Raw genomic sequence first — 8,273 nt, 5'->3', positions numbered from 1 at the left:
AGTCAAGAATGCAGGCAATCAACAAGCTAAGCGACAAAAGATCCAGAAGTCGACCAAGTCAGACAACACCTGCATGACTTGTGGTCTCCAGAGGCACGAGGGTATATGTGACTTGAAGAACATGAAATGTCTCAACTGCTAGCAGATGGGTCATTATGCCAATGATTGCCCACAACCTGATCGAAGAAGCAACGCCCCACCGAAGTCGAAGCCGGCAGTACCAGGTCGTGCTTATGCAACTGTTCTTCAAGAAGCTCTTGTCAACCCTAAAGTGGGTGAAGGTACACTTTCTATTTTTGGTGTTCTTGCTCATGTATTATTCAACTAAGGAGCCACACATAGTTTCACTTCTTCAGCTTTTGGAAAATAGTTGCTAGTGGCACCTTCTCGATTGCGTATTTCTTACTTAGTAGAGACACCTATAGGACCAACCACCATTATGGATACTGTGTATTCTAACTACGTAGTAAAAAATAAAAATTTTGAGTTGTTTGTGAACTTGTTGCAACTCAACTTCAAAGATATAGACATTGTTTTGGGTATGTATTGATTGTCGGACGGACCATCATGCCACTATCAATTGTAGAAGAAAGTGTGTCAGCTTTCAAATACCCCATACTTCCACTTTCACATATCAGGGTGTTAGAAAGTTACCCAAGTCAGCTATCATATCTTGTCTAAAGGCTAATAAATATATTAAAGAGGGATGCATGGGATTCCTGGCCTACATGAAAACTGAAGAGAGAGAAGACTTCACAATATCAGATGTAGACATAGTTCGTGAATATGATGATGTTTTCTCGAAAGATCTACCAGGCCTCCCTCCTGATCGTGAAATTGAATTTCAAATCAATCTAGTTTTGGGAACAACGCTTATTTCAAAGGCTCCCTATCGGATGGGACTTACAGAACTTAAGGAGATCAATGAGCAATTACAAGAATTATTAGAGAAAGGTTTTATTCGTCCGTCAGTATTTTCTTGGGGTGCTCCGATCTTATTCGTTAAAAAGAAAGACAGATCATTGCGCATGTGTATAGACTATCATCAATTGAACGCAGTAACCATCAAGAATAAATACCCATTGTCTATAATTGATGATTTGTTCGATCAACTGCAAGGAACGACATGCTTCTCAAAGTTGGATTTGAGATCGGGTTATCATCAGTTGAGGATCAAGAAAGAAGATATGGCTAAGACAACATTCAGATCAAGATATGGCCATTATGAATTATTGGTCATGCCTTCTGGTCTGACTAACGCACTAGCTGCCTTCATGAATATGATGAATAGGGTCTTCAAACCCTATTTGGATAAGTTTATAGTGGTATTTGTCGACGACATCCTCATATACTCTACCACGAGAGAGCAACATGGAGAACATCTGAGAATAGTTCTGCAGACACTCAGAGAATATCAACTCTATGCCAAATTCTCTAAATGTGTTTTTTGGTTAGAACAAATATCCTTCCTTTGACACATTGTTTCTAAAGATGGGATTATGGTAGACCCTGCAAAGATTGAAGTAGTTACCAATTGGTCTAGATCCAAGAATTCTATTGAGATTCACAACTTTTTGGGATTAGCTGGGTACTATTGGCGATTCGTAGAAGGATTTTCTTTGTTGATGACTCCCATGACAAAGCTCACAAAGAAGGACGTAAAGTTTGAACGAAACGATAAATGTGAGCAAAATTTTCAGGAGATAAAGAAGCGTTTGACTACTGTCCCAATGTTGGTCTTACCTTCTGGATCCAGAGTTTCACTATTTATAGCGATGCCTCTCACAAAGGATTGTGTTGTATTCTGATGCAACACGGAAAAGTGATAGCTTATGCATCTCGTTAACTTAAAACTCATGAAGTCAACTATCCAACGCATGATTTGGAGCTAGCAATAGTGGTATTCGCCCTTAAGATATGAAGTCACTATCTCTATGACGAACAATTTGAGGTCTTTACCGACCATCAAAGCCTTAAGTATTTGTTTTCGCAGAGAGATTTGAACTTGAGGCAAAGAAGATGATTGAAATTTCTAAAAGATTATGATTTTGAGCTAAAATGTCATCCCGGAAAGGCAAATGTAGTTGTTGATGCTCTAGCAGAAAGGTAGGAGCACTGACCAGACTCGCAGATTGGGAGTTATTTTCCTCGGTGGCTCATCAAAAGGCAGAAGCTCAATGCTTACTAGGTCGATTGTTATTCGTGCAAACCACCATGATGTCAGAATTGTGGGAGCTAATTATGGAAAAGCAACCCTTAGATCTAGAATTGACCCAAATAAGAAAAAAGATTTTGTAAAATGAGGAGTCAGAATTCAAAGTTGATGATCAAGAACTTCTTAGATTTCGTCAAAGAGTGTGCATTCCTAAGGACGATCAACTTAGAAATCAATTGTTGGAGGATGCACACCACTCTAGATATGCCATCCATCCTGGCAACACTAAAATGTATCGAGATCTGAAAGATACATTCTGGTGGAGTGGAATGAAGAGAGACATAGCTGAGTTTGTTAGCAAGTGTTTAGTATGTCAACAGGTGAAAATTGAGCACCAACGACCAGGTGGTCTTTTGCAACCACTTCCCATACCTGAGTGGAAATGGACGGATATCTTGATATACTTCGTTTCAGGGCTTTCAAAGATGAAAAATTGGATGGATTTAGTATGAGTGATTGTTGATAGGCTAATTAAGTCGGCTCACTTTTTTGCCTATAAGACAACTCACTCTTGTGACCAATTGGCTCAATTGTTTATCAGAGAGATTGTTAGACTCCATGGAGTACCTGATTCGATTATTTCATATAAAGACTCGAAGTCACATCACAATTTTGGAAAAATTTTCAAGAAGCAATGGGGACAGAATTAAAAATGAGTACAACTTTTTATCCTCAGTCAGTTGGTCAGTCAGAGCAAACCATTCAGACTTATAAGACATGTTTCAGGCATGTAGTTTGGAATATAGTGACTCGTGGAATGATATTCTACTATTGATGGAGTTTGCTTACAATAACAACTTTCAAGCAAGTATAGTCATGGCTCCATTTGAGACATTGTATGGTCGACGATGTCGAACTCCCTTGTGTTGGGATGAGGTCGAAGAAAGAAAATTGTTAGGGCTCGAGATGGTTCAACTGATGACAGACCAAGTGAGATTCATTCGAGAATGTCTTCGCACAGAATAAAGTCGACAGAAGAGTTATGAGAACCAAAGACGTCGTGAGTTAGAATTTGAGCAAGGTGACCACGTATGTTTGAAGATATCTCCGTTTAAGGGAGTGATGCATTTTGGTCGAAGAGGAAATGTTAATAAACCTTTAAGATACTCGCGAGAGTTGGTTAGACAACATACCATTTAGCCTTATCACCTTCCTTATCTCAAATTCATAACGTGTTTCATGTTTCCATGTTACAGAAGTATGTGCCAGATCCCTCCCACATATTAGATACAGTCGAGACTGTATTAGATATGCAAGATGATTTAAGTATGAGAGAAAAACCCATAGAGATTCTAGATACGAAAGTGCCAAAGCTAAGAAACAAAAAGTTATCTCTGGTATTGGTTAGATGGAGTCATCACAGCAATAAAGAGGCTACTTGGGAGCATGAATCTGACATTCGTGAATAATTTCCACAATTGTTTCCAGGTAAGATTTTGGACGAAACTTCTTTTAAGGAGGGTAGAATTGTAAACCCCCCTCCAGCGTAGTCGTTGGAGGGGATAAGCATCAAAAAAAGAAAGAAGAAACAATTTTCCAATTGGGAAAACCATTTCGAGAGTTTGAGAATGGTGAAAATAAACCTCACCCCCGAAATTCGTGGGAAGGGGGCGAGGTTTATCCTCAACCCCTCACCCTACGTGAGGGTTATAAAAACCCTCACGCAGGCCCTCCTTCCGCACCCTGCATCGAGAGGAATAGAGAGAGAGAGGCCCTCCTTTTGCACCCTGCATCGAGAGAGAGAGAGAGAGAGAGAGAGAGAGAGAGAGAGAGAGAGAGAGAGAGAGAGAGAGAGAGAGACTTACCAGTGACAACGACGACAGTGGAGAGGTAAGCCTCCACCCTCTCCGTCGATCTGGGTTGCACCTAGACCGAGCCTTTATTCAAAAAAACAATAATAATAATAAAAAAACAGGCTGGTTCGTCCTGGGTGCGACCCAGACCGAATCGGGTCGGTCTAGGTCGCACCCAGACCGAACCGAGATAGGTTAAAAAAAAATGAGTAGTTTGGGTGAAACGGTTCGGGTCGAACCGGTTCAGACCAACCGGTTTAGTGAAACTAGTTTAAGTAGAACCGGTTCAGGTTGAATAAACTCGAGTCAGGTAAACCAGTTCGATCTAACTAGATCCGGGTTCTCGGTTTGGATCCAGATTGGTCTGGACCTGTTCTGGAACCAGACTGAATGTTCTAGATCGGTTTGGATCAGTTTTGGATCCATATCAGAAATGGATATAGATTGGATTGAACGAAAGTCTCGTATGGTTCCAAAATCCGAAATTTACCAAGATATCCATTTGGATATCCGAGATCCATTTTAGTAAAATGGACATATCTTTGCACCCCGAACTCGGAATTGAGTGAGGTTTAGTGCATTGGACTCGTATTGAAGAGGAGAATCCATTGGTCCATGAAATTCAGTCAAATTAGTAATAGAGAAATCAAGGGAGTATTTTGGTAATTTTATTAGAAGTTTTATGAATTAATTCAACTATGTTGGTTTAATAACCAGATCACACTGATAGAATTCGTGAGACGTGATTTCAGAGAGAGCATAAGATAAATCGTCAAGGTAAGAGATGTTATAAGTAATTTTAGATGTAAACAAACCTTTTTCACATTGCTTGTTATTGTAGTATTACAGATGTTATGTGATTAACATGATAGTTTTGAGCGAGACCATGACATGCATAAATTTCATGCTTGACATTATGAGTTAATTCATGTACATATTTATTGTGATATGCATGTTAACTATGATATGTCATGCATGATAAAAAGGAATTGAATTGTGATTACATGTTTATATGATCGTTAAATATCATGCATTGTGATGAGACTATGTTTATATGATTATTAAATATCATGCATTGTGATGAGACCATGTTTATATTAGAGTTACATTTAGTTCATTCATGTTGTATGAATGAATATTTTGAGTTTAGCATGCATGACCCCTTAAATCTTGAAAGTGGCGACCTGTGACAAGGGCTACCTGGTTTGAGGCCAGAGTACAACCACCATGGAGAGTGGGCCGCAGGTGATTTAACGATATAGAGACACTACATCATTGCATGCTAAGTGAGAGAGGTGTGATTCCTAAGGTCATCATGAGATTAAGAATGAATTTTGTGATCAATCACGACATCACTCATGACAGAATGAGTGAATTATGTATTTGACAATGCGGTTAAACGTGTGGACTTAATTATGACTTAGGGTTACACTCACATTGGTTTGAGACTCTAGAGGACCGTGGATGATTGATAACTATCATGGTTAGGATATAACATGAACCATATCGAGATTGAGAGCTTGACCTCCCGGTTAGCTACCGGTGAGGTCTCTGTGGTGGTTCACTGTAGTGCCTGGTGGTCTTGGGACCACTGAGAGTGTATGGTTCATTGTCTGGTCAACATGTAGAATTAGAGTGTTCTACGGGGTTGCTACGCCTATAGACGACTATGACCGATATAGCCAACCTAGTGATATTTGTATAAGAGAGACTATTCGAGATTGATAATGAGAGTAATTAAAATATACAAACATGTGCGGTGTGTCGAAAACTAAACTAAGATTAGGGGCTTAGAGCTTTCTACAGTTGTAAGTTAATTGTTTGTTTACTTATAATTATTCTTTACTGGGTTGTAGACTCACCTCAATTTTGTTAATTACAACTATAGGTTCCAGGCATTAGCATAATCAGGACGTGTGCAGCTTATCCTTTTTCGGCAGAGTATTTGGTATCTTTCATTTTCTTGTCATTGAATAAGATGTAATTTATTTTTTTTTGTTATGAATGATGAACATTGTAAGGAAAAAGTTGATTATGAGAATGAAATGAAAAGTTTTTTTTTTGCCACATTTTTTTCTTTGTAAACTTTATATTCTTTCCCTCTGGGAAGTAATACCAACCGAACTCGAACTCCTGAGGTTCCAGATCAGAGTGTTACACTATAACTAGTGATTTAGATGACTAGTTCAAACTAAAGGCTTCCTTGGGGCTTTCCATGAAAATTACCAACTTCATGAATTCCAAGATATTGCTAATTCTACTAGTAGTAAAAATATTAGCAACCATGAAGGTGGTTGGGCTTGGTGCAAAATGTGCCCCCACTACACTTTATACCCTATATCATGGAGTTTTTAATAGTACTCAATCTGGATCATGATTTTGTCAGCGTATGCACCAGAATTCAAAGACACATTTCATATCTAGATGAGATATGCATCAAAGATTGAAGATCTGGTTACATCCCAAACGCTTGAAACAAGATCTGATTTGTAATGGGATTCATTTGTTTTATAGTTCTGCTTTGTTTTGACTACCTGTTATCTGCATATAATGGGTGTGATATCTCATCGCACTCACACCCGTTCATGCGTCCTTTGTGGTTTATCTGATGAATCAATAATACTTAATTTTTATTAAAAAATAAATTGAATGGAGGGTCCCACCAAATATGTATGTTGAGCAATTACAACACATACAGATACAGTGGTGGATGAACTAAATACCACTCTAGACCTAAGTGGTACCCGTGGATGAGTGCTACATACGCAAAGGTGGCCTAAGCACAAAGAGTACCATTCATTCATTGTGCCAAAGTACACGCATCAAGGAGCATTCATAAAAGTTGCCCCTCTAGTCTCAATAAATTCTAAACCCTCGTTTCTGAGTATGATTATTAGCTAAGAATGAGGACTAAATCGGATCCTAATCAGGCGCTCTATGCAATTCGATTGGAAGCCTTCCATTCTGCTCGTGCCGTTTGGGAGAATGAGGACATTTCATGGCTGGGCTCCTGTATTTTGGGCCCTTTTTTCTAAATTTGCTGTTTCATGTTTTCTGATGTATCTTTCTCATCTTTAGACGAAATTATCTTCGTCTTTGCTGATTAATGAATTTTTTTCTCTCTCTAAAAAAAAAGAAAGATTACGAGCTAAGAATGAGTGTTGTAAACATTAGAAAAGTGAGGAGGAAACATAGTGGGCCCAACTTGAGATTGTGGAGGACTTTGAAGGGTGGGGTAGGGCCATGATCTATCTGATGTGGGTTCATGATAGATTATTCTTTTTAAGGGTTCTTTTTCTTCATAAAGTTAGTAAGATATGTGGGTAGACAGAGATGTCTAAGGAAAAGTTCAACGCCAATCACGCAAACATGGTTGAGGCATCACACATCATTCATAGGTCAAGTGAGGGAGAGGCCAGTTGGTTTGAAATTTTGAACTCTTTTAACACAAGTTGGCCCCCTTTGGTTGGTGGGGGCTTCAGTGATGGTTTTGTTGCAACCTAGATGGACTCACGATAGCGGATTGCTTAGACTTTCATTCACTATTGTAAAAGAAATCTTTGAAAATTGGTAGAATCAAACAAAGGCCATGATTGTTCTTTTGTAATATTGGATATTGGAGGAAAAGGTAGTCTATCAGATTTATGAGAGAAATTTTCTGAAAAAAAACTTTATATTCTTCTTAAACTATGAGCATATATATATTTAAATAGGCATTGGTAGGAAGTGCATTACTGCATTAAAAATAGAGGTGATAAACAAGTTGAACGAACTGAACACAGCCTGTTTGGGATCAGCTAGACTGGTGCTAGCCCATGTAAAATGTTGCATTTGAATTTAATTAAAGAATGAAAACAATGGGATATGACACAAAACCTCCTTTTTGTGAACCATGTACTCTAACCAGCTGAACACCCATGTTCATACACAACTCATGGCTTATCTTGCCAAGCTAATTTGGCCAACACAAACGAGCTTCGAGCTTCATGCAAGCCAAACTGAGCTGAGCCATGAGCCGCTTGGTTCAATTGCCAGCCCTAAAGGAAAATGAGCTCATGAAAACGTATATTGCACTGGAAGCACTTTGAAATTTTCTAATGAGACTTGTCCTTGAGAAATACAAACCATTGGCCATTAGGTGCAGTTTCCTTAATGGTGGTGTTGACGAACACACATCCCTATGGTCAGACTCTAAGGGCTCAAGGCCCACATTGTTCTCAAAGGTAAACTTGTAACTAAAGACTGATAGCAAATGGGCACCAAGA

This window comes from Nuphar pumila, chromosome 7 (assembly GCF_984573655.1).
Source record: "Nuphar pumila chromosome 7, dmNupPumi1.hap1.1, whole genome shotgun sequence".
Lineage (NCBI taxonomy): Eukaryota > Viridiplantae > Streptophyta > Magnoliopsida > Nymphaeales > Nymphaeaceae > Nuphar > Nuphar pumila.
This window is presented reverse-complemented; position numbering follows the sequence as displayed.